Consider the following 26,159-nt stretch of genomic DNA (forward strand, 5'->3'; position numbering starts at 1 on the left):
CTATGACTTCCACACATGAAATAATGACAAAGATGACATCTAGAACATAAATGACTAATAAAGGAGTTGGGTCAGTCATCTATCAAGAGCAAAAGTATTCCAGTGGTGTCTGCAAAATATTAAAAGACCCAGAAGAAAACCTGGGGAGGTAGGGCCTAGGAAAGACCCACAGTAAAGCCTAGTGAAGAGGGGCCTGGGAAAACCTCCCCCCAGGGAAGAGGAGCCTAGGTCCTCTATGAAGGATTTATAGAAAAATACAGAGGCAGCTAGGTGGTGCAGTGAATAGAGCACCGACCTTGAAGTCAGGAAGACCTGAGTTCAAATCCAGCCTCAGACCAAACACTTGACACTTACTAGCTGTGTGACCCTGGGCAAGTCACTTAACCCCAATTGCCTAAAAAAAAAATAAAGAAATAGAGAAAAATACAGACAAGTTTTACCTGGTGTAAGAAGATATGGGTTATGAAGAATGTACTTAATTTTAGAAGGTCGCAAATTCATCGCAGAACTATGGCCATCATGATCTAGTGAAATTAGCAAGTAGAATGAATGGGAGACTTTCTTTTCTGAAGATGAAGAGTTAAAGTTATCAGTTCATAATGACTTAATAAAATGCTACAGAAACCTGATAACATAACATAGCATTAGCATGAAAATGCTCAACTTGGATGAATTACTTCTTGAGAAAAGTAATTGAAGGCTTTTAAAAAATGTCTTAAAAGTTAAATAGTAACTGTCCAGATAAAGAAAGAAGTGACAATTTTTATTTTTTTTAATGTTATCATACCATTTGAAGTATGTATGCTAGATATATAAAACTGAAGCCAAGTTTATTTCATTAGTACTTTAGATAAACAGTTGGTAGTGTTTAAAATGTCAATGGAAAATGAGACTTCTGGGAAATAAGAGGGATAATTTATTGTTATCAAATTGTGAAAATTAGATCATTCAGTACTCCACAAACAGTCCTGCAGAATGATTCCCTTGTCTTTATTCAGGAATGCTTTGTTTAGTTTAATTTAAGGTAGAAGTTCTATTAGAAAAGACTGCTAAATGCTTATTTTTGAAAGCATTTGAAGTTTCAGGGGTGCAGGAAGGAATGGTTTTTTTTAAAAGATGCCTTAAGAAATCCCAAGCCCAAATGTACTCCACATCTGCTCTCCAGTCCCTGACCCACTCTACACATATCTGTGAACTCTTAAATTCAAATAAACATGTGAATTTACCTCTTAATTTCAAGGAAAGCCTTTAAAATTACATAATTGTTTTTAGCAGCAAGCCAACAAACAGGGCATTTGATATACTTGGTATCCTAACTTCTACTAAGTAACTCATTGTGTTCATTCAGTTTCCTCATCCAGAAAAGGGGATAGGCCCAGGAGTTCAGAATCATAGGAAAGGAAGGAAATATGATAGGTTATCTGTGATCTATTATTAGTATGCTGTGTCTCGACCAAGGGTTCATAACCTTTTTTGTATCATGGACCCCTTTGGCAGACTGATGAAATCTATGGACTCTTCATCAAAGTAATGTTTTCAAATGCATAAAATTCATAGAGTTACAAGAGAAGCCAAGTTATATAAAATTATAGTTATTAAAATATTTTTAAAAAAAACAAATCCATAGAACCTAGATTAAGAACTCCTATACCAAAGTTTCAAAGATATAACTAGTATATTCCTGTAAGACTTGTGAACAGTACCCAAATCATAAGGCAGATAATGTAAGAAATGGCTGCTTGAGATTTAACATATTCTGTGGGTCCACATTCCCTAATCAATACATCTATCTTTAATAGTCAGCTAAAGTACACAATTAGTTCAAAACAAATGTATTTTGTGAAATACAAAGAAAGGTAGCAACAGAACATTTTCCCCATAAATCTGAAGTGTACCATTCCAGAAATACATATAACACACAGTAGGAAATATACACGCACATAGGGAACACATGTAGCCAAGCAATATACAGAGATTGGCAACTAACATCTTCTAGAAACATCATCATACTGTTCCTGTCAGGATTTCTCCTGCTGGATTTGTCATCCCTGCTAGTGATCCAGATACGTAGTCTCCATTGCAGAGGTTGCCAGACCTCTGGACTCATTGCCTTCAATAGACACTGCTATTCCACTGGACTCATTTCCTTCAGTAGATACTGCATCACTAAATGTCACTCTGCTAGATACATAGTCTTCAACTTCTGATGTAGCTGAACTCCTTGACTATCTCCTTAAAGAAAGGATAAGTGCTTCCCTGCATTTAAATAAACATGGGCTTTCTCCTAAGAAAGAGCAGAAACTTTTGACTGAGAATTAGGGAAAAACAAAAACAATCTCTCCAGCCTTGTTCCCTCAGGGTCTTGGCTAGTGAGGCTTCTCATCTCTAGCAGAAGAGTCTCTGTCCCAGGTGCCGAGCTCTTTAGAATAAAAAGCACAATACCCTTTAACCCAGCAATACCACTACTAGGTCTGTATCCCAAAGAGATCAAAGGAAAGGCAAAAGGACCTATATATAAAGATATTTATGGCAACTCTTTTTTTGTGGTGGCCAAAAATTGGAAATTGAAAAGGTGCCCATCAATTGGCTGAACAAGTTATGATATATGATTGTGATGGAATACTAACATATTATAAGAAATGATGAGGGTGATGGTTTCAGAAAAATCTGGGAAGACTTACATAAACTGATACAAAGTGGAATATTGTATACAGTAACAGCAATATTATAACATTGATTAACTGTGAAAGACTTAGCTACTCTGATCAATACAGTGATCCAAGACAATTCCAAAGAATCCATGATGAAAAATGCTGTCTACCTTCTGAGAGAGAACTGATGACTTCTGAGTGCAGATTGAAGCATGCTTCCCCCCCTTATGTTTCTTGCTTTATATTGTTTTTTTGTTTATTTTTGCAACATGACTAACATGGAGAAGAAAAAGAACAAATTGCACAGTTCTCCTCAGTCCTGAGCATTTTTTTCAGTTGCCTCTTCCAGGTATAAGGCTTAGGTTCCTTTGTTAGAGACCCCACCCTGCCTTATTGATGAGCATTCCATATACCTCCCAATTGTCCATCTCTGCAGATTAATGATTAAAGGGAAAAGCATGTTATCTTGTTGATAGCACTTTTTGTCTCACTGTCATGTGCTCCCATTGTCTATAATTTTTGCTGATTGCCATTCATGTAGAAATGTTTAGTATCTATAGTTTTTAAAAAATACATGCCAAAAAAGTAGGCTGAAGTAATATAGGCAGTTCAATTGTTAATGGGCAGGGGAGTTGCTATTCATTGGAGGTGTGAGCAACTTGGGGAACAGATGCTTTGTGTGTATATTAGGTGGTGCTAATTTCAAAAAGAAAAAGGGAGCCACATGCTGAACAGAGATGGAAAGGAGCCTGGGTTCAATGTCCATATTCCTGGTGTGTTCATGAGTAGCAATAGGCAGAAGGAGCTGAGCTGAAACAGAGCTGCCAGAAAGAGAAAGAAACCAGAGCAAAGAGTGAGCGCCAAGGTTCCACGAGATGGTAGTCCCAGCGGAATCCTGATGATCCCAAGCCAGATCTCCAGGTTTCAGTAGGTTCTAGTCTGCCCCAAGACACTAGTGAATCTTTGTGCTGGCCACTGACAGTGTGCTAACAGGGAACAGAGGATGAATTGATAGTTTCTTCAACCTAACACTCACTTGTGCTAAAAAAAAAAAAAACCCTACAAAAGAACAGAAATAACAGAAATATTTTTAATATGATAAAAAGTATTTATTTAAAACCAAAAGCATTTGTTGATATTAGCATTATTGTAATATTAAAACATTAATAATAATTTAGCATTATTTGCATTGAGCAACACTTAACATTTCCTAAGAAGTTGAGGAGTAAATTGAGTAAATTTCCCCACTGTTATTTAACATTGCTATAAAAATGTTAAAGATACAAGGAAAAATTAAAAACATAAACACAATCAAAGAGAATAAAAACTATGCATATTTGGCGGTATGATGGCTTACTTAATTTCCTCACCAGATCTGTCCCATGACTAAACAGCTTTCCTACCTCCACATAATTTCCCCTAGGAGGTTTCTATTCCATTTCCCCTCCTCCATCTGAGTGACTATGAGATCACATCCATTTGTGTATGGGTGCAGGAAATGACTACTATTTGATTACTTGCCTTGCAGCTTTCACTGTTTTTGTATACCATACTGAATTGCTCTCTTGAGTGGTCTGTTTAGAGAGAATGTCTCACTGGATCGGGGCTTGGGCTGATTTGTGTAATTGTTTACTCAAAAAAAGCCACATTGAACCTGGGAAAAGTACAAGTCTTCAGGGGCCCCATCTAATACTATAACAACAGAATATACCAGTCTTTCCAGTTTACCTCTGTTACTGGTTCTGTTCCTTTGGGTACTGTCAGTTCCTTTGGGACAATATATATTTACTACAATTGGTGACTGGTTATACAAGCAGATAGAGAAAAGTACTTACGTATAACCTGTTTAATGAAGGCTGTTAGGTTAAGGGAAAAATCCATTTCTATTCTCCATTATGATAGGGCAACAAACAGGTAATAATTTAATACACTGAAAGCTACTGATTGTTTTCTATAAATTTCTTATTTGTGTTGCTACAGAAAATGTTATATTTGTTAAAGTAATGGTCTGCTCAGGATAAAAAGCAAAACAAAAACAAGTCATTCTGAAAGAAATTATACGTTAAGAACATTTTGTAGGTTATTTTTAATGTGACAAATATGGTTTTTAAAATGGAATTAAGTATATCCAAATTATAAGTGATATCAGTATGCTTCTAAACTATACATCTGAATTGAATTCCAAACCTTTTAAAGTGCACTAGTTAATAGTGTCTTTTATTGACCTTTTCTAAAGAGCTTAATAAAGAAGTCTCTAACGCTTTTCCAATTAAGGGCTATCAGAACTAACCATGCAATTAAGCCCCAAACCCAGAAAAATTTGTAGAATTTAAGGAATAACAACCTCCTTTCAAAAAAAGATGACATTAATTAGGAGAACTTTATAACCAAAACTCTCTGAGGATGGCTTTAAAAAGAAAATGTAACATGTTTCGATGATTTGTGATTTTAAATAAAATTAGATTTTAAGAAAGGTTCTACTTTTTCCTGGAATAGTATTAGGAATGAGTGATGAGGGGCAGTGTTGTATAGTGTATCGAGAGCTGGTCTTAAAACAGAAAGCCCAGGGGCAGCTAGGTGGCTCAGTGGATAGAGCACCAGCCCTGGATTCAGGAGGACCTGAGTTCAAATCCAGCCTCAGACACATAAGACTCACTAGCTGTGTGACCCTGAGCAAGTCGCTTAACCCCATTGCCTAACCAAAAAAAAAAAGAAAAAACAGAACAAAAAAACAGAAAGCCCTGCCTCTGATATATACTGGTTGTATGAACCAGAGACAGTCACTTAACTTCTCAAAGCTGTGACTATAAATTGCTGACAAGGTGCTGACCTAAGTTAATAGAAGGAGTTTCCTGATCTGGTAAGGAAAGACCTTTCCCAATGAATTCACATCTCTAGCCCCTGTAATAGTAACAATAATGATCATAACTCATATTTAGGGTTAACTTTTTTTTTCACCACAACCACCCTGTGGGGCAGGTGGTATAAATATTTCTGTCCCCATTTTGCAGATGAGGATACAGATTCAGAGGGATGAAGTGACTTGCTCATCAGTCAGTCAAAAAATAAACATTTGTTAAGCTCCTACTATGTGCTTATTCATTATGCTAAGCCCTAGGGACACAAAAAGAGGCAAAAGGCAGTTCCTACCCTCAAGAAGCTCACAGTCTAATGATGAAGAACTAGCAAATAACTATGTACAAACAAGCTATAAACAGGATAAATGAGAAATAATTAAGAGAGGGAAGGCACTGGAAGTAAGAGGGGTTGGGAAAGGCTTCTTGAAGAAGATGGGAATTTAATTGGGGTTTAAATGAAGACAATAGTTGGATATGAGGAGAGAAAACATTCCAGGTATGGGGATAAGCAGAAAAAATGCCCAGTGCAGAGACAGAGGAGTATCTTGCTCTTGGAACAACAAGGAGGCCAGAGTTGCTGGACTGAAGAGTATGGGGCAGGGAGTAAAGTGTAAAAGTAGGAGGGAACTAAGTTATGAAGAACTTTGATGCCAAACACAGGATTTGTATTTGGTCTACAAGATAGGTGATAGGGAGCTATTGGTTCATTGGATTTGAACTCAGGTTTTTGTCTCTGAGTCCAAATAAAACAAAAATGAATCAAGATTTTTTTTTCTTATTCCTCTCCCCCAATTCATTCAGCAATTATTGAGTACTTATATGGTAAGCACTGTGGTCTCTAAAATAAACATTATCATGGACATAGCACTTAAACCATAAAGTACTTTCTTTACAACAGCCCTTTAATAATGCAAATATTATCCCCATTTTACCGGAGAAAACTGAGGCTCCAAAGAAGTTAACTTGCCAATGATCATACACCTATCATTAGATTTAGACCCTGACCTCAGATCTTTCTAATTCCTAGCCTAATATTCTTTCCACTGTGTCATTTGGCCTGCCAAAATTGTAGAATGGAGATGTTGGTTAACTATTTCTAAGGACACATATGTAAAGTAGATTTTGTGACTTCCCACTGACTTCAGTTTTTAAACAAATCTTTCTTTTTAAAATTGTTTTTGGAATGAGTTTAAAACAAGTGGCTCCAGTCTTCCTAGGATGATTCAGGCATACAACTCCCACTAATCTTCAAAAAAAAAATGTGTTACTCATTTGCATTCATTGCAGATCCTGAGGTTAACATCAGGACGCCAGGCTGACTGCAGCAGGAAGCTTCTCATCACACAAATAGCTCAAAAACCTGAACCAAGCACTGGATCCACACTGCTGAAAAAGCAATATTATGCAAGTTCTTGAAGTTCAATAGCACCTCACAAATTTGGACTTTCTGCATTTAGAATCTGTGGTCTTGGGCTGAGCCAAAACCTACCTCTATGTCTAAGAAGGAGAGAATCACAGAATTATAGAATGTTAAATTGAAAGGAACTTTAGAAGCTAATTAGTGCAAGCCATATAAGAACAAGCCAAAGAATTAGTTAACTGAACCAATTAATACCACAAATAAGTGGTAATTTAATCTAAGATAAAGAATTTTAACTCTTTATGCAGATCCTACCCATTGCAAGTATTATCTATCCATGATGGGTATCATCGCTTCTTCTCACCATTATTGCTGTGCTCCTCTCAGCTCTTTGGCTATTATCCATCAGATGGTACTATGTATTTCTTCTCCAGGTCCTGTCCTAGAGTAATTGGTCTATTTAGCATTTCATCTGATGGTGTTGCCACTCTTTCCTTCATCTGGGACATTGATTATAGCCTAGTTAAGTCTGTCCTTTTATACTCAGATCCCATAGGCCCTGCTATTTGTCCTTTGATCTCAAAGAGGGAGGTGACATCAGGAAGGTGATGCCATGACATGCAAGTGAATTAGATTTAAGTGAGGGAGGGCTGTGCAAAGTCACCAGTCTCACTCTCTCCTTTGGAGCCATCTGGATCCAGTGGCCAGCTACAGATCAGGACGACTGGAGATGGCCCAGGATGCAGTGCGGGATCTTGGCCTTTTCAAGCTAAGGTCTTTAACAGGTCTTCGTTTGATTGAGGTAGTACCCATTCAGTGATTAAGGTTTAATAAAAAATGAGGCAAAGAATGGCCTCTTTAAAAATATATATATATATATATATATGGAAGGGAAAACCCTCAGGGTTTCTGACCAAAACAGAAACAAACTGTTATTTACATTCATTATTAGCCAATCAAATCTCAAACAGTGACCAACTTGGTCTGGAACCAATGATTTGGGATTAAGGCTGGTCATTAAGAGAAAAAGCCAAAACAAAAGCCAAACAAAAAATTTCAGAGATTAAAATTTACATTCCCTTTGGGCAGAGCACTGGCAGGTAAGGGTGAGATACCCTATGTGAAGAAAGAAGAGAGGAGAGGAGAGAAGGGAGAAGAGAGGAGGTGAGAGGAGAGGATGGGAGGGGTGGGGAAAGCCCATAGGCCCACCCTCTATAAGAAGGACCTCTTGAGGTAATTGGAGGAATGCCTCTTTCCTGGACCACTCAAATGAGTCTGTTTTAAGCTTTTGGGCTAGCTCATAGTCAGTTTCTAGCCTGCCTTCCTAGAACATCGGGAGTAACTATCCTATTTGCATCAACACTTGCCACTGAGTATTTCTGAGTTCAGATGGCCACTCTTCATTTTTAACTCTTCTTCTTCGATGCAGTTTTCTCCAGGGCAGCTGAGCCAGGTTAGGTAAATTAGTGTGAGTTTCTTGTAAGAGATCTCCAAATGTGAAGGAGAGAAGAGAAATGTATGGTTACTTCAAACACAAGCACCTGTGAACCAGTGAGAAAGGGGCAACTTTTTCTTTTAAACTTTCAAAATAATAATGACAATAATAATAATAAATGACATTTGTATTATGCCTTAAGTGTTTAAAAACACTTCATAGTACGGTATCATAATGCTTACTTCATATGATTGTAAAGAACCCCCTCCAACTAATTTAAATTCAAAATGGGTATAAAATCAGATATGTGTGTGTGTATATGGCAGCTAGGTGGAATAGTGTATAGACTGCTCAGCTGAGAATAAGAAAAACTTGAGTTCCAATTCTGCTTCAGACACTTATTAGCTGTGTAACTCTGGGGAAGACATTTAATTTCTTTCAGCCTCGGTTTCCTCATCTATAAAGTGAAAGCATTGGACACAATGGTAAGGTCCTCTCCAGCTCTAATTCCTGTGGTCATTATGTTAAATCAAATCCCTCTTCTTTTCACAAGAACTTTTCTGGGCAGTCATTCAAAAAAAATCTATTTTAGTGCCTAAGCTTTTAATTAAAAAATTAGATTAACTTAATTTTTAAAATTTTTTAAAAATTGGAAGAGAAAGCCAATTTTATATATGTTTTTAAAAAAATGTATCATATTAATTTCCAGATCTCCCTACCCCCTACCCAGTGAGCCAGACCATATAGCAAAGTTTTAAAATGAAAGATAGAAGTTTAACAAAACAAACCAACATGTGGTCTATCTAAAAATATGTACAATGTTCTATGCCCATAGTCCTTCACCTCTGTAAAGAAGAAAAGAAGGCACATTTTCTTAATTCTTTTCCAGAGCAAAACTCCATTATTAAAATTACAAAGTGTTCAGTTTCTTCATTGTTCTTTCTCCTCATATTGTTGAAGTCATTGTCTACATTGTTTTCCTCATTCTGCTTACTTCATCCTGCATCAGTTCATATGTCTTCCCATTGTCTTTGAATTCTTCATATTTGTCTCTTACAGAAACAGTTATATTCCATTACATTTATGTACCACAATTTGTTTAGCCATTCCCCAGTTGATGATGCATAAGCTTTTAAAAAACAAATCCATTATAAGCTATAAGATGTATTGAAAACTAGAAACCCGGTATAATTTAATTTGAATTGGTATATGCATACAAGAGTCTTGCTGTACTATTGGAATTTTTGTGAAGGTTTCTCCATTTCAAGTACTGCTGACTTACAGTGCACTAAAGCTGACTCAATACAAATTAAATTAAGGAAGGTGATTTCATTAAAGCCATTACTTATTTCAGATTGTTTCAGGGTCCTAAAACCAATAATTCATTTATAGTCTATTCAGCTACATTTAAATGAAAAAATAAAGAAATAGAGTTTTATCGCATCTACTTTGTTGTCCCTTGGGGAGGGGGAGGGTCACAAAAAATTTTTAAAAAGAAAAGAAAGAAATCACAGCGAGTAGTGGGAACAAAAATTTGGTAGGTTCAGAAAATTTCAGAGGACTTAATTCAGACACACCTCTGAGCCATTTTATGTCAAGCTTTCATGGTGGGAGAAAAAAGAAATGATTATGTACTAAGTTCTAGGGACCTAATTTCTGAGTGCTTGTTAGGGAACTAGGTAATTTTGGGGGGTGGTAATTTCTTTTGTGTAATAGAATCATCCACAAAATCATTAAAAAACATCATTAAGAAAGAAGTGGTGTTTAGAAGGTAGTAGTACTCTCATTCTGCCCTGATCAGATGACATCTAGACTATTGTGTTGAGTTTTGGATGCCGTACCTTAGGGAAAGACATTGCTAACTGTAGAGAATCCAAAACAGGGCAATCAGAACAAGGAGGTGTCTCCAGATCCTGCTATAGTAGGATGGGTTGGAGGAGCTGAGAATACTTGCATGAGGAAGAGATTGGGGAGGATATGTCAGGAAATCTATATTGCAGTATGTGAAAGGCCTGTCATATGGAAGAGCAAAGTTGCAGAAGGACAGATCTTAACTCAATGTCAAGAAAAACACTGTAAAAATTACAGTGGTCCAAAAGCAGAATGGCTTGCTTCAGGATGGCCACCGGTGTGATGGTGGTCAGAGAGGTGTTAGACTGAATGAACTGTGAGGTCCCTTAGGATGGGAGATTCCGTAAAGTCTGGTGAATAGAGTGGATATCAACCTAGGAAATGCCATATGAGACCAAAGGTAAGGTAGGTGTGAATACAGTCAGTCAACAAACATTTATTAAGTGCTTAATATATGCCAGGCCTTGAGTTAAGTTCTGGGGATACAAAGAGAGGCAAAAACTGACCCTGCCCTCAAGAAGCCTACATTCTAATGGGGAAGACAACATGTAAGTAACTAAATACACACAAAATCTATCCAGGGTAAATAGAAACCATTCTGAGGGAGGAAAGCATTAGCAGCTGGTAGAATGTGAAAGGCTTCATGTATAGGGTGAAATTTGAGCTGAGTATTAAAGGAAGTCAGGAAAATGAAGAGGTGGAGGTGAGGAGACAGAGAATTCTAGGCAGGAGGATAGCCAGTGAAAAGGCATGGAGACTGGAGAAGGAGTGTGGTTGGATCATAGAGTATGTGGAATAGAGGAAGAATGAAAGAATGGAAGAATACAATACTGTTAAGGTAGGAAGAGGCCAATTTATAAAAAAAAAACTTTATTTTTGTATTAATTTTTTATTTTTTCAATCAATTAATATCTGCTTTTGTCCCCTTCTCTTTTCCTCCCCCTCTTCCCCATCCTCATTGAAAAAGGAAGAAAAATAAAATCACTATTGCAAAGACGCAGAGTCAAGCAAAGCAAATCCCCTCACTGGCCACATTTCCCCCACACACTTCCCAAGTTCTTCTGTCTGCACTCCATTGCCTCTCTGTCGAGAGGTGGGTAGCATGTTTATGAAGAATTTTTAAACGTTTCTGTTTGATCCTGGAAATAGTAGGAAGCTACTAGAGTTCATTTAACAGGAGGGTAACATGACCAGATTAACATTTTAGAAAAAATTATCTTGACAACTCAGTGAAGGATAGATTGGAATAGAGACAGGCTTGAGACTAGTTAGAAGAGTATGGCAGGTGTCCAGACAAGAGGTGATGGGATTCTTAACTAGTTTTGTGACTGTCTGGGTGGAGAGAAGGGGGCAAAAAGAGAAATGTTTCAAAGGTAGAAATGACAAGATTAAGCAACAGACTACGTGTGGGATAAGGGAAGGGAAGGAGGCCCAGTCACCTAAGGTGACACCCAAATTTCAAGTCTACGTGACTGGGAGGATGATATTTGGAAGAGGTGACGGTTTGGGAACAAAACTAATGAATTCTGCTTTGGACATAACTGATGCCTATGAAATATCCAGTTTCAAACATCCAGAAGGCAATGAGATTGATTTCCTTGTGTGGCTCAAAAACTGCCTCTAAAGACAATTCTCCTCAAATAAGTGGTTGGGACAACTAAGGAAGTTTCAAAGAAAATTTTAAGCAATGGCATCCTTAGAATAAGTCACGTAGACTTCCAAAAGAACTATTTGGAAGAACAACAGTCATCTGGATGCATAAATTCTAGTATACTTTTATTTGACTTCTTTTTTTTTTTGGCCTGGACCTATCATTTCATGAGGTATGGAACTCTCAATTTTATACCAAACAATACAGAACCTTCTCTGAAGCAGTTTTAGAGAGTTGCTTGGGGCACTTAGAGGTTAAGTTAAAAGTATAAGCTAGTATGAATCAAGAGACAGGACACAAACTTAGGTCTTCCTTACTCTGAAACCAGCTCTCAGTCCACTATTTTTGTTGGTCAGTTGTTTCAGGTGTGTGTGACTTTTCATGACCCCATTTGGGGTTTTCTTAGCAAAGATATTAGAGTGGTTTGCCATTTCCTTCTCCAGCTAATTTGTACATGTGAGGAAACTGAGCCAAACAGGGTTAAGTGACTTGCCCAGGGTCACACAGCTATCATGGGGCTGAGGCCAGATTGGGACTCAGATCTTCCTGACTCCAGGACCTGTGCTGTATCCACTACCCCACCTACCTGCCCTTCAATCCACTTTGCCAGAGGTCTAAAACACACAGACTGTGACATTCCTGGATATAGCCTGAACCAGATTAGAATGTAATTAGGAAATATTTAATATGATAAATAAAAATACATTAAAACATAGATAATATTAATATAGGGCTTTCTAAGTTAGTATGCAGCCCACAGGAATCCCTACATATGGTTCAGTGGGCCCCATTTCTTTTTGAGTTCAACAGCATTACACTGTTCCACATTATCTCTTATTATCTTGTAATCATATTTTATCTATACTTGAAGATAACAAAACCACATTTATGTAAAAAGTTCTATAATTCGGGATTTTCAACAATTCAAAGACTCTTTCTCTCAATTAACATGAACTGATGTGATTATAAGGACTGTGAATAGGGAGCCGAGCCTGGAGTCAGGAAGACTCATCTTTCTGAGTTCAAATCTGGCCTCAGACACTTACTAGCAGTGTGATACTGGGCAAGTAACTTAACCCTATTTGCCTAGATTTCCTTATATGTAAAAATGAGCTGGAGAAAGAAATGGGCAAACCATTCCAGTATCTTTGCCAAGAAAACCCCAAATGGGGTCACAAAGAGTCAGACACAACTGAAAAATGACTGACCAATGATGTGATTATATTGTGTTGGTGGCATGGTATACTTGCCTATATTTACCTGAAATATTTTTTAAAATGGTCCAAGGGAACAATGCAATCATTTGAAGTAGAACATCTAGCAATTCAGGACTAAAATCAGTAGCACAAGCTTCTGAAAAATACCTTTAAAATATAACACTATTGAAGAAAGCTTTACTGTCAATATTGCTGTGTTCTTTTAAGGTTGCCTCTGCAAACATATGAAAAGTTTAATAAGGAGTAGGTGTGTGTTCAGAGCTGTATGGTCTAGCCTTCTTAGTTGAAATAGAATATCCCATCACTGTTAGATAATAGTCATGCCATTTTTATCAAAAGTAAGGATATTTATGTCATAAACAGCAAAGACTATAAGTGTTAGAGGGGGAAAAAAATAAAATAAATCTTAGGGATTCCTGAAACTAGCTTAATTGACCCTAACAGAACCTTGGCTTAGTTCCATCTGTTGTACCTTATTATTTTGGGTTATTAAACAGAATTATCTCCCTGAACTTATTTAACTGCAATAAATTTTCCCCTAAGAAATTGTTAAGTGATAAAGGCCAACACAAACATATATCTTTTTCCTGCTAATTTTATGTCCCTACAAAATTAGGAGAGGCAAGAGCCCCAAAGGGATTTTAAAGAATAGGAAAATATGCCTCCTCTTTTCAGCTGATTAATGTGTTGAAATATGTGATTTGTGCTTTTTAGCTGTTCTGTATACATTTCTGGTGGGGGGCTAAGATCAAGAGTGAGTGTGAATCATGACATTTAATTGGAATCAAGTAAGGCTTCCTCTTAGTGGCATTATTTCAAAGTAAGCATGGTTTTGCTGTACATAAATGTCATACCCTTAAAAAAAGAATTTATGTAGATGTTGTTGGTTACAATGATGTATCGTTAATCTCCAGCAGTGCAGAAAGATGCTTTGTTTGAACTCCTCCAACTCCCTAGGATGCCGTTTACATTCAACCTAATCTATGTTTTATATCTCATACTTCAAATCATATCACAACAACCAGTTCACTTGCAAATTGCATTTCATTTTACATATGATATTTAAATGTTAATTACTGAAACAACGTTTGTGTTTGTTTGCAGCATAGTACCAAAATATTTCCTACCTTATGGGCATGGTACATGAAGGGAGGAGACTTATCCTACCTTCAAGACAATGCCAATCCCAAAATCAAGGCCCTTTTCTTAGTCTGCCACTCAGACTATCACGTGTGTTTGCTCTGTCACTTCCCTGATGCAATGACTCAATCCAGCAGTCTTTTATTAAGTCCCTATTGTGTGCAAGCACTAGGCTGGGGGTTGGGTGACAAACAACGTTTAAGTAAGACTCGGTCCTTTCCTCCATGGAGCATAATTCCTAGGAGGTGTGCTGGTCAAGTATTTGTAATATTTATGTCTGCATATTGTCATATGCCTGCAGAGAGATGAGGAAAGTGTGGCTCAGAGGAGTTAATTGCCTTTTGTTGTTATTGTTGAGTCCTATCAGTTGTGTCCAACTCTTGATGACCCCCTTTGGGGTTATCTTGGCAAAGATACTGGAGTGGTTTGCTATTTCCTTCTCCAGCTCATATTACAGATGAGGAAACTGAGACAAACAGGGTTAAGGGGCTTGCCCAGGGTCACACAGATAGTAAGTGTCTAAGGCTGGAATTGAACTCAGGAAGTTGAGTCTTCCTGACTCCAGGCCTGGCACTCTATCCACTGTGCCACTTAGCTACACTTTAGCTGACTTGCCCAGGATCAAATGGTTAATAAGGGGTGTAGCCAGAAATTGATCAGATCAGAAATGCTTTTGTTAATGTCTTCTGGCATAATTTTAGTCATCAGAGAAATAGACCTTATAATTTTTGTTATACTTCACGTCATACTGTCTGTTGATGTTGCCTCCTGGAGTTATTATAGCATCTAGACTGCTACAGTGAAAGGAGAACTTAGATCTCATCTAGTCCAACTCCCTTATCTTATCAATGGGGAGACCGAGGTTTGGGAGAGTTAAGTTACCTGTTCAAGGTTGTACATCTAGCTAATGGCAGAGATAGGATTAAAATATGGGTCTTTATAAACTATATCACACTGCTTCCCCAAGTTATTGTGAAGTTTAAAGTCATGCTTTTGTGTTTCCTAGTATTTCTTCTAGATGGTGTTACTTTGCGTCACTGTGCAACTATTACCTAGGCATCCTCTATCATTCATTTTCTGCTCAGGTACAATCCTGCCAGGCTATTACAATAAAAACCTCACTTCATCGCTGAGAGTACCACTACCTCATTCATTGTTAGTCATTTAATATCATCCTGTGATTTAATAGTAAGTACAATTTATAAGTGATACTGAGGCAAGTGCCAGGTTATGACATCTATCTGAATCTTTCAGTCATAGGGAAAACTGAACACAACCACAGCTCTAAAAAATCAGAGGCTACTTGAAATCAAGTTCAGAGGATCAACGAAGTGTGGCCCTAACTGACTTGGGCCAAAAGCCCCATTGTGGAAGCAGGTGTGGATAGAGTATGCAGGCCATGTTATGGATCTTGAATGACCAATGGTGTAGTGGAGTGTGTAAAGAAATTTAATCTCTTATTAATTAATTAATTAATTAATCTCTTATTATAACTATTGCTTCCAGGATCAAATATAAAATTCTGTTTGACTTTTAAAGACTTCCATAACTTGGCCTCTTCCTACCTTTCCAGTGTTCTTGTTCCTTACACTGCCCTCCCCCAACTCTATAAATGAGTGATACTGGCCTCCTTACTTCTCCTTACACTAGACACTCTACCTCCCAATTATAGCGATTTTCACTTGCTGTCCCCCATGTATAGAACTCTCTTCCTTCACATTTATGTCTCTTAGTTTGTCTACCTTCCTTCAAGTCTTGGCTAAAATCTCACCTTCTGCAAGAAATTTTTCCCAATAGCCAGTGTCTTAAGTGACGCAAGTCACTTGACCCTGTTTGCTTCAGTTCCTTGTCTGTAAAATGAACTGGAAAAGGAAATGGCAGACCAGTATCTTTGCCAAGAAAACTCCAAAATGGGGTCACGAAGAGTTGTACATGACTGAATTGACCCAACAACAAACTTCGTATCAGGTATTTTTCTTTAATGCCTAACATTCCATGGAATGACTCAACAACAACACAAAATAATATGCTTTCCGACATCATGGATAAGATTTTGTGAAGCTTTACTCTCTCCTCCCTATGGATCAGAGGATAAGGAACTAGTTTTTTGAAAAAAGACCAGCCAAGATTCAGGGGTATAGATTCTGTCTCTCAAAATGCCTAGGGTACTTTGTGATCAAAGAATGGTATGTACTGTACTTGAATAAATACAGGTTGAATGAATATTTTATCAACTTTTGATGAAGCCAGCCTTACAGTCAATCATTTCAGATAGATGCTGCTGAGATTTTTTGAGGAGGTCATGGAGGGACTTTAAAAGCTTTTTCTTTACCCCTACAGTTGCCCCAAAATGATGTTGGGTTTTCAGAGATACCCATATCCACTCCATCTTTATGAAGCCTTCTGCTCTACTGGTTGATTGTGCTTTTTGAAGCATATCCACAGGAATCTTTTGAGCTGGAAGGAACCTGAGAGACAGGTGGGAGATTAGAGGCTACTCTGTAAAACTGGGACAGCATTATCATTGTCATCAGGAAATGCTATTTCTTAAGCCCCTACTTGTGCATGAACTGATAAGCCCAAAGACCAACATGTTCCGTACTGGCCATATCAAGAAACTGCAGAGGGCCACAGATATTCATCAGTAATTCAAAGTTCAAGAGTTACCACTGAATCCTGACATCTGGGCAGCACACCATACAATGATGTGCCAATCAAAACTGGGTAGAATGTGGCACAAACAACCTCAAGGTGAGTGTAGAAGTAGCCTCACTATAGGCTTTGAACTAATTAAAACCTTTTTTCAGTGAGTGGTCTGGTGTTGTAGTTTTTAAGTAACAGCAATAAGTTTTTTAATTAATTTGGTTAATGTTATTGGAGTTACTGAAAAGTGAGATGGTCTAATACTAATCCAATTGAGCTGAAGCACATAATCTCTTAATCACATGGCCAAGAATTTGATGGAAATAAGTATTTTATTGTAACCATATTGCTTTCTACCTATGGACTTGGGCAGGATGATGGGGAAAGGTGACTAATGATCTTGAACACAAAAGAATACAAAATGACTTTTGTGATTCCTTCCATGAAAAGTTAGGCATTAAAGAAAAATACCTGATACCAAGTTGTTGTTGGGTCAGTTCAGTCATATCTGACTCTTTGTGATCCCATTTTGGGGTTTTCTTGGCAAAGATGCTAGAGTGGTTTGCCATTTCTTTCTCTAGCTCATTTTACATATGAGGAGCTGTGACTTTCTCAGGGTCACACAGTTAGTAATTGAGGAAAGATGAGTCTTCCTGATTCCAAACCCAGTGCTCTATCCACTGCACCACCTAGCTGCCCTGATACCGAACTAGTGCCACTAAATAGTTTCTTATCAGCAATGAGCAACAAAAGATTACATGTTTAAATCAAACTCTATTGATGACACATTCTCATTGTATCAACAGTGGATATTAGTATGTTCCTGTTTCCATAATGTTGGAAGTGCAGATAGCCTCCTACTTACAGCAGGCTTACTGATCAGCTAACTGTTTATTGAATTTATTACATAAATCCAACCATCCTGCAAGTATTCAGCATTTGTGAACATATACAACAATACCCTGAGGAAATGCAAACTTTTTTTTTGGCCAACTGGAAATGAAGGACTCTTTTTTTTTTTTTTAAGGCTTAGAACTCAGTTCATTTGAACAGAAATCTCAGGATTGTTTTCCCCTTTCACAGAGAAAGAGCTTTCTCCCAAAAGAAAAAAAAATTTATGGAGGAAAAAAAATCCATTCCCTCATTTTGGTGAAATTCATAAATAATGATCTACTAAAGAAATTTTTGGTCAGTTCCAACCAGTTAATGTTTTATTTGATTCTGACTACAAAATGGTCAATTCAGCTCTGAAATAATTAACTGCAAATTCATTTTCTAACCTTTAAAAAACCCATTGTCTTTTCCCTCCTTTTCATTTTCTTTCCCTTTCACCTGGATAATAGGACCTCGAGTCCTAATCGCACTCTCCACACACACTTCCAAAGTGTGTTATCTCCAGCAGTTCCTCAAGAGACTTTCTCTTTAATTTGTTTCTTCACACATTCCAAGCTGGTTTATTTTCCCTGAGCCTGCTTGAAGTATGACACTGGTGCTGCCTCCAGTAATCAAAGGTTTATAAATAAATGGGTTCAGGTGCTCCAAGGACTTAGTGGTATGGCCAACTAAGGAAATAGGCAGGAGGAAGTTGCTGCATGACTACAAGAGGAAAGAAGTGGGTGTGTTTCTTACCTCTGAGGGTTTGCCCTTTAGGGAAAAGAGACTCAAGACTTGTGGCCTTCTGTTATAGATGAAGTCAAATTTCAATTAGTCAGACCTCAATAATAAAACCTTCTAAGTAATTCAGTGTTAAAATAGTATGACAAAAATTGAACATACTACTTATTTTATATCTACTAGTAAGTTTTAAATGCCTGAGGACTATAATACTTACAGGAGTATCTTTGAATTTGCCATCATTTATGTATGTGTTTCCTCCAAAAATAAGAAAATCATATGTATTTTATTATCCAGTTTGGGTTTTTTAGTGTATGCCAGGTACCTTTGAGCACATTTCCTTCTCTTAGATGATCAAAACATTTCTGTATCTTTGATGCCTCCAACTCAGAGAAGACTGCATAAAAAGAGTACTGGACTTGAAGCCAGAAGTCCTTGATTCAAATCATTATCTGACATTCACTGTCTATGGACAAATCAATTGCCTCAATTTCCACATCTGTAAGATGGGAATAATGCTGATACTTCTTCCCTCATAGGGAAGTTGTGAGAAAGTGTTTTGTAAGCATTAAACACAAAATACATTTTATTTCACATGGACGATTTAAATAAATATTACAAATTGCATTCTTCATGACAATGCTTTGAAGCAAATAATGTATATGCATATATTCTTATAACATTGGGGAATGGAAGGAAATAGGCACTTATACAGTACTTACTGTGTGCCAGACACTATGATTTACCTAGTTTCCCTATTTCTTTTCCCACTCCTGGTCTCCCAAAAATCTTCCTTGTAATAAACATAGTCAAACAAAATAAATTCACGCATTGGCCATGTCTGAAAATGTACACTTTACTTCTCTGCACCTCTAGTAAGAGGCTGAAAGCATCCTTTGTCATTAGTCTTCTGAAGTTGTGGTTGGTCACTGTGTTAACCAGAGCTCTTAAGTCTTTCAAAGATGTTTTTCTCTACTATGTTGTAGTCATTGGTTTGAGTTGTACTCACTTCACTCTGTTTCATTTCCTCCAAATCTCCCCAGGTTTTTCTAAATCCATTTCCTTTGTCATTTCTCATGGCACGATAGTATTCCATTACATGAATATATCATAATTTGTTCAGCCATTATCCAATTGATAGGCACTCCCTTAGTTTCCAGTTGTTTGGGAGAGCTTGCTGGCATAGTAGATTAAGTGCAGGGCCTGGAGTCAGGAAGACTTGAGTTCAAACCTGGTCTCAGTCAGTTACTAGCTGTGTGATCCTGGGCACTTAACGTCTATTTGTCTCAGGTTCCTCATCAGTAAAATAGGGATTATCTTAGTTTGAGTCAGTATATTAGTATGAGTTTTTTGAGGATCAAATGAGCTAATAATTGTACAGTGCTTAGTATAGCACCTAGCACATAGTGTTTAATAAATGTTGCTTCTTTCCTTCCTCTCTCCCTGGCACATTCCCTCTCTCCTTTGTTCCCTTAATACCTCCCTCCTTCTTTCCCTCTCCCTCCATTTGCTCTTTCTCCCTCCCAACATTAGCTCCTTCTTTTCTTTCTTTCTCTTCCTTCCTTCTTTTTCTTTCCTTCCTTCCTTCCTTAAGTTCTCTCCCCACTTACTGAGAAAGTAGAAACTAGAATTCACTCAGCTCCAAGCCATTAATGTGACTGCTATAGTATGGAACAAGTGCTTTGTCAGAAAGAGGAATAATAGACTGAAGGATAGGAATGGGAACTGAGCAAGGAGTGAATGACTGAGAGAAAGGGTTTCACAGGGTTGAAGGACAAGGAAAATTCAAGGAAGACCTCCTACCACTGTAACCACCCAGAGACACTTCTCCCTTATGACTATCTCCATGTCATCCCCTTTCTTTTCTTCGACAGGCCTCAGAGATTGGCCCACCTGCTTCCCACCTTTTGCTTGCATCTGAAATGTGTCTCCTGAGGCTATTTGGGTCCTAGGTTTTAGTAGGGGCCATATTACATGGCAATGGGAAGAGCATAAATCTTTGGACATGAAAGAATCCCAAACCTTTAGGGCTATATTTTCCCCTGAAAATAAGTATCTCCTACTATGTTCCCGTGTCCAGTATCCTAAAATGTAATCTAGTGGTTGTATGTATACGGTGTGTACAAATGGCCCCACTGCAAACAACTGTCTTCCAGGGACCCAGGAGAAAAAATTGCATAATAATAAATTCTATTTATATGTTTCAGTTTTGCAAAACATTTTCTATACATTAGCTCATTTGATCCTCACAGCAGCACCTCTATGAAGTGTTATTAACCCCATTTTACAGGCAGCTAAGTGGTACAGTGGCTAAAGTTCTATACTTGAAGTCAAGAAGACCAGAGTTTGAAACCTGCCTCAGACAAGTAGCATAATCTCTCAGTCTCAGTTTCCTCATCTGTTAAAAGTTCTTTGCAAACCTTAAATCATTAAATAAATGCTAGCTATTATTGTTGTTGTTAAATTATACTTGTGAGGAAGCTAAGACCCAGAGGCAATTAATGTCTTGCCCATTATCACAAAACTATTAAATGTCAGAAGTCATATTTTATCCCTGGTGTCTTCTAACTCGAAGTCAGTACTAGTACTAACTAAAGATTTCTAGTACTCTTTCTACTACCTCTCCACCACATCAAAAAAGGCTATAATATCCATGTCTTCATCCCTCCTTTATACTTCCTCCTTTTCCTCCAAATGCCACCCCAGTCCTTGCATTAACTCAGAGCTCAGCTAGTGATTTTTTTCACATTAGGAACTTAATTCCATTGGGTGGGGGGAACTAATCAGAATGACTCCAAATTATCTTCCCACACATATGTTTTCTGTATGTGTAATCCCTCTATGAGTATGTATTATTTTGTGTTCTACATTTTTCATTTAATGTACTTTTGGTTTATATTGCATATTTGTACTTAAAATTTTCTTCCTATGCACATCCCTGAGGGTCTGTGCAGCCCATATTTTTATCATTTTATTTAGTTATCATGGACATCAACATATCATTGTTTGCTTAATCGTCTTCCTATTATAGGCATTTGAGCTGTTTACAGTGTTTGGGTATTATTCATGGTAGTGCTATGAATTTATAAGCACAAATCACTTATTTTTCCTTTGGAATTATTTCCTGGGGATATAATCCTGGAAGCATAATTACTAGGTCAAAAGGTCTGAACAATTTTGTAGCTCTTCCCAATATTACCATCCAGAAAGATTAAGATAATTTCCAGTATCAATAGCAATGTCCAAATACATCTTTTTCTTCCCAGGTTAGCCAACTCTGGATTTTTGTCAGTTTTATTCTTATCAGTTTAATAAGTGTGAATGGTACCTTAAAAGGTTTTTTTTTTTAATTGCTACTGAAGTCATGCAGTTTTTTCCCCATGTGATGACTTACTTTTTGTCTCTGGGATCACAGGATTTAGAACTAAACGTCCCCTGAGGGATTATTTAACCCAACCCCATCATTTAATAGATGAGGAAACTGAATCTGAGGCAGACACAATGACTTGCCTAAGGTAACATAGTTAGAAAGTCGAATAGAATCAGACTAATCCAGATCTTCTGATTTCAAATTCAGTTCTCTTTCTGCTATCTCACATATAAACCATTGGATCATCTAGAATCTGAATGTTGACCATATGTCTTTATATAAATTCTTTATCGATGTTGAACAATAAACTCATTAATTATGTTTGTCTTATATATTTTTCAGTTGGTTTCCTTTTTGTATTTTATTGTATTTCATTGAGCAAAAAGTTTATTTTAATCTTTTCAAATATACCTATAATATCTCTGATAAAAATCATTTTCCTGCATCAGAAATTTATCTTTCCTCCCTAACTGGAAGAGGGATGCTATTACATTTCTCCCAGTTTTTAAAATAGATTTTTTGAAAATGTTAACTCCTTGATCCAGCCATAATTTATTACAGTGTATGGTATGAAGAATAGATCCAAATTAATTCTTCTTCCTTTAGTTGTTCCCCCCCAAAAAATTATTAAATACTGATTTATTTCTCCTTTAATATATTACTTCTATTTTTTTTATTTATTAAGCTCTTTTAATGGTTTGGATATATATCTGTGCCACTAGTAATTTTTTCTGCCTGTATGATTTGATTTGATTATTATCATTTTGTTATGTATTTTAAAATATCATAGGTTAAGTCCATCACCATTTAAGATGTGTGTGTGCATATGTTTTTGGTCCAGACTTGTGATTTCATCAATGTGGGGAAACCCCATTGTGGAAACGCTCTCTATGCATACGTATATAAATATACTATAACTGTATAATCATCTATAACTTACAGGCTTAGAAAGTTGTCTGAAAAGTTAAATAACTTGCCTGTAATCACAGAACTAGTACAGGCTGGAGGCAGGACTTAAACTCCTATGTCTTCTGGACTCCAAAGCAAATTGCATCAACACAACACCACACTGTCTCTAATGCATGTGTGTGTGTGCGTGCATGCGCGTGTGTGTTTTGATGCTTTCATCTGCCTACTAATTTCTCTGATTCTAGGTAGTAACCTATTTGTACATTTTTTTTTCAACTTTCTTCCTCTTTACTGCTAAGATTCTGAAAGTATATGCCAATGGAACCTTTTTAATTTTTTTTAAAACAAACAAGTATTTATTTTCTTTCTCAGCTGAGGGAAAAAGACCCACATGTACAAAAATATTCACAGCAGCTCTTTTTGTGGTGGCAAAGAACTGGAAATTGAGGGGATGCACATCAATTGGAGAATGGCTAAACAAGTTGTGGTATATGAATGTAAAGGAATACTATTGTTCTATAAGAAATAATGAGCAGGCAGATTTCAGAAAAACCTGGAAAGACTCACATGAACTGCTGCTGACTGAAGTGAACAGAACCAGGAGAATGTAATACACAATAATAGCAACATTCTATGATAACCAACTTTGGTAGACTTGTCTTAGCTCTTCGCAGCAATTCAAGGATCTAAGACAATTCCAAAAGACTCATGACGGAAAATGCTATCCACATTCAGAGAAAAAGCTCTGGAGTCTGAATTCAGATCAAAGCACACTATTTTCTCTTTTTTTGTTTGTTTTTTTCTTTCTCCTGGTTTTTCCCTTTTGTTCTGATTCCTCTTTTACAACATGACTAATGTGTGAATATATTTAATATGATTATACACATATAACCTATATCAGATAGTACGCCATCTTGGGAAGGGGGGATGGGAGAGAGGAGTAAAAAATTTGAAACTCAAAATCTTTTAAAAGTGAATATTGGAAACTATCTTTGCATGTAATTGGAAAAAATAAAATACTATTAAGTGGAAAAAAATAAAATGGTGGTTGGTCATAGCATTTTCTTTACAATGTTATTGTTATTGTATTGATTGGCGCTATTGTACAGATGAGCAGGAAGACTCATATTCCTGAATTCAAATCTGGCCTCAAACACTTTCTAGCTGTGTGACCTTGGACAAGTCAGTTAACCCTGTTTGCCTCAGTTTCATCTACTGTAAAATGAGCTGGAGAAGGAAATGGAAAACCACTCCAGTATCTTTGCCAAGAACACCCCAAATGGGGTCATGAAGAATCACATACAATTGAAAAATGACTGAATAACAATAATTACATAAATTGTTTTCCTGGTTCTACTGACTTTACTACAAGTTGATACAAGTCTTTCCAGGTTTCTCTGAAATAAACTTTTTTGTCATTCCTTATAGTATAGTAGTATTTCATTACATTCATATACCATAATTTTTTCAGCCATTCCCCAGTAGATGGGCACTCCCTTAGTTTCCATTTCCTTGCCATTACAAAAAGAGCAATAGTAAATAATTTTGTATATGTGGATCCTTTTCTTCTTTCCTCTATCTCTTTGGAGCTATAGGCCTAGTAGTGATATTTTTGGGTCAAAGTTATATACTTTGGGGCATAGTTCCAAGTAGCTTTCCAGAATAGCTGGGCTAATTCATAGCACCACCAAGGATACATTAATGATACTGATGAAGTTCTAGTGATTTTCACTGGTTGGACCAGGTTTGGTTGAAGAGGTGGAAATTATTTCTAGGGAATTACTGTAGGAAATAAATTAGGAGCAGGTAAGTAGGCAAGGCAGAAAGAATTCTGTCTGCTACTGTGGAAGGACAAACCATACCAGTGGGCACTGAAAAACAAATGGCTTATCATGTGATATTGCTAATAAGCTGCTATAGCTTTGTCTCAGTGACATCATTTCCAAACTACAGACATAGTGTACTAAAAGGGAATGTTTTAGCACTAGCAAATTAGCTTGTTATGTTTATTCCCTGGCTATAAAAGTTAAAATAGGAAGACTCCTAACTGCACCAGAATGAATTAGTCTCATTAACATGTCATCTGAAACAGCCTTTTTAAAGTGTGTTGACTAAGCTAAAAGTATTTAACAAGTCTGAGATGTCAGGCTGAGTGTGCTAGAAGTATACATTCATTAAAGATAAACATAGTATTTCTACCTTCTGCTTGTCTCATTTATTTCCTAAAATAAAATGAAGTTAGTTTAGTAAAAATGTATCCTAAGAAACCCATTTCAAGCTTTACCTTTTAACAGACAGCTACTCCTGAAGAGGCATCCCCTAGTCAAAGAGCCAAATGTACCACAGCCTTAGTAAGTGGGTGGTATGTGAGCACCAACGAAGTTTTCATCATTGCAGATCCTTCCCTGTGATTCATAGCTGGACATCTGTCCATCAACATAAGTATCACAAAAGTCTAATAGAGGTTAGGAAAAATTCATCAGAAACAATCATTTGTACTAGCAACAGAATTCCCTTTAGGAACTTATTTGAAAATATTTCTGGCTTTATTTTTGCAGAAGTAATAGTGTGTGTGTGTGTGTGTTTTTTCACAGTCATCACTCTTCAATGCCACAACTTTATCTTGTGGCCTGGGTGTGGTGTTTAGTCAAACACTGACAGCAATTCTGAATTATAACACATTTGACTATTATCCAAAGCACTGGAAATACTTCCTAAGACACTTTGCGTTTTTAAAAAAGTAATCTTTGCTGCAAGTAAATTTAAATATTTTTGCCTTGAAACAGTTACTCTAAACACTAAAAAGAGGGTGAGTCACTGATTAGCTTTTGAAGAAATTTATCCCTCTTTTAGTGTTTGGGATAGTTGTGGTGGACTTTGAAAAACTTTTCACTAAGCTATAAAATTTCCTAGTTTCTAGATTCTGTTTTTTTACTTTTTTACTTTTTATTTTCTTTATTTACTTTTTATTTTACTATTTGTACTTTTTGTTTTCACTGTTTACTTAACTTGTGCCATTGTCAACTTTCTGATCATTCCTGTGCTCCTTGGGGAAAGGAAACAAAGGGAAATGAAGTTAAATTACCCAGCTTAAGTGGCTCTAGTAGAAGGTTTGATGGAGTTAAACTCCTTGGCCAAGATGAGATTTTTATATTATTTATTTCCATGCCATTAAATTTGGGAGTTAGATTTTTAGAATTATAAAATGTTGGAGCTGGGAGGGATCTAATAGGTTATTCAGTCATAGGTTAGGAAACTGAGGACCGAGGCAGGGAGTAGGGGAAGTATTTATATAGTACCTACTATGTGCCGGACACTGTGCTAAGCACTTTACAAAGATTATCTCGTTTCATCCTCACCACAACCCTGTGAGGTGAGGTGTTATTATTATCCCTATTTTACTGTTGAGGAAACTGATTGCAAACAGAGATTAAGTGACTTGCCCAGGGTCACACAGCTA

At 36.9% G+C, this 26,159-nt stretch overlaps 1 protein-coding gene across 4 annotated transcripts in view; it reads left to right on the top strand.

Annotated features, from left to right (window-relative positions):
• KCNG2 (potassium voltage-gated channel modifier subfamily G member 2) overlaps positions 1-26,159 on the top strand; it is a 173,258-nt gene that overhangs the window by 48,549 nt on the left and 98,550 nt on the right. The window contains exon 1 of one of the 4 annotated variants that reach the window (XM_027852312.1): positions 16,832-16,914. The exons of the other annotated variants lie outside the window; for them this stretch is intronic. The gene's annotated coding sequence lies outside the window, so the exon portion shown is untranslated. Of the gene's footprint in view, positions 1-16,831; positions 16,915-26,159 lie in introns of those variants that run through there. 4 annotated transcript variants of the gene reach the window in all.

This window comes from Vombatus ursinus, unplaced genomic scaffold (genome assembly GCF_900497805.2).
Source record: "Vombatus ursinus unplaced genomic scaffold, bare-nosed wombat genome assembly UNPS02009573.1, whole genome shotgun sequence".
Lineage (NCBI taxonomy): Eukaryota > Metazoa > Chordata > Mammalia > Diprotodontia > Vombatidae > Vombatus > Vombatus ursinus.